This window comes from Vombatus ursinus, unplaced genomic scaffold (genome assembly GCF_900497805.2).
Source record: "Vombatus ursinus unplaced genomic scaffold, bare-nosed wombat genome assembly UNPS02004337.1, whole genome shotgun sequence".
Taxonomy (NCBI): domain Eukaryota; kingdom Metazoa; phylum Chordata; class Mammalia; order Diprotodontia; family Vombatidae; genus Vombatus; species Vombatus ursinus.
Window position 1 is genome coordinate 43,560 of NW_020944115.1, and position 1,857 is coordinate 45,416.

Genomic DNA, 1,857 nt, shown 5'->3' on the forward strand with positions numbered 1-1,857 from the left:
GATAGGATTATATATGATAAAGGGCTTTGCACAATGAAAAGCTGTCTCTTTGAAATGAAAAGAAATAGATTGGGGGAAAATATTTGAAGTGAACATAGCAGGTAAAGGTCTGACTTTCATGATTTATAAGGAACCGATACATATCTCTAAGAATAGAGACGAATACATGCTCCTCAATGGAGAATGAGAAGGAGCAATCTGCTAGGTGGAGAAAAACCAGGAGAGCAGCAGCATGAAAACCTAGAGAATAGAGCATCCAGAGTATGAGGGTGACTGACATTGTCAAAAGCTGCAGAGAGGTCCAGAAGGATAAATAATGAGAAAAGGCCATTAAGAGATGATTGGTGACTTGGGAAAGAGCAGTTTCAGTTGACTAAGGTCAGAAGCCTGTCTATAGAGTGTTAAGAAGAGAGTAAGAGGAAAGGAAGTCACGCTACTGATTGCATGTAGTTTTCTCAAGGAGTTTAGCCATGAAAGGGATAAGAAATATTTGATGATGTGGGGATGGACAGATCAAGTGAGAATTTTTTTTTTTTAAGCTAGGCAATGGGGTTAAGTGACTTGCCCAGGGTCACACAGCTAGTAACTGTTATGTGTCTGAGGTGGGATTTGAACTCAGGTCCTCCTGGATCCAGGGCCAGTGCTCTATCCACTTCGCCACCTAGCTGTCCCAAGTGAGAATTTTTTAAGGATGGGGGAGACATGGACATGTTCATAGACAGCAAGGAAGCACACAGTAGACAGGGAGAGACTGAAGATTAGTGAGAGAGTTGGGGTGATAGAGGACAAATCTGCTGAAGATGGAATAGAATGGGATTACTTGTACATGCCTGCCTTGGCAAGAGGGACCTCTTCACATGGGATAGGAGTGAAGGGGGTGTCAATAAGGGGAAGGCATTTGAGTGATGTGAGATGAGGAGGGGAGAAGAGGGAGCTCTTGGCAAATGACTTAGATTTTTTCAGTGAAATATGAGGCAAGATTCTTAGCTGAGAGGGTGAGGGGAAAGGAGAGCTATGGGAGACTTGAGGAGGGATGAAATCGTTTGGAATATTCATAGCGGTGAGTTGGATAGGGAATTTATTAGAGAAGTGCAAAAGGATGGCCTTGTTGGAGTGACGGCCCTAGTTGAGATTACGTAACATAATTTTGTAGTAAACCCATTCAGTGTGGTTTTGTGATTTATTCCAGCTTTGTTCAATAGCACATGAACAGGAGCGGCAGTAGAGGATGGTGGGAATGATCTAAGGCTAGGGATTAGCGGGGCAAGATTAGCAATAGGATAAGGGGAAAAGCGACAAAGGAGTATAGTGTAGAGTTGAACAGGTTCACCAAAGGGTCTTGATAAGGAAGGGGAAAGTGTAGACAGTATAATGGTAATGCCCTGGGAGAAAACTGAAGGGTGAAGGAATTGAAGATCATGATGAGAATAAAGAACAGGGTTAGGCGCTGGGAGGCAGAGAGAAAGATGGAGGGAATGACAAAAAGATTAAGATCAGGTAAAGGAATTTGAGAATTCGCAAACATGGAAGTAGAATACTTGTTTGTGGGTGATGGCAAAATTAAGAGTTTGACCATTTCAATATGTAGCTGAACTGAGGCAGAGGAAGAGCTTCTAGGAAATGAACAAGTTAAGGAACTGGGACGTTAGAGGGAGGTTCAATATGTCTGTTAAATTCTCTAGTACGAGGTCAGGAGTTGGGGAGGAGAGAAAGACTGTAAAGCAGGCATTGAACTCATCAAGGAATGATATTCCTTCTGAATAACCCTAAATTCCAGCTAGTAGACAACAGCCACCAGAATCTTAATTGGGTAATAAATATGGATTGAATAAGCCTCAAAAGAAGAAAGGTTACTGA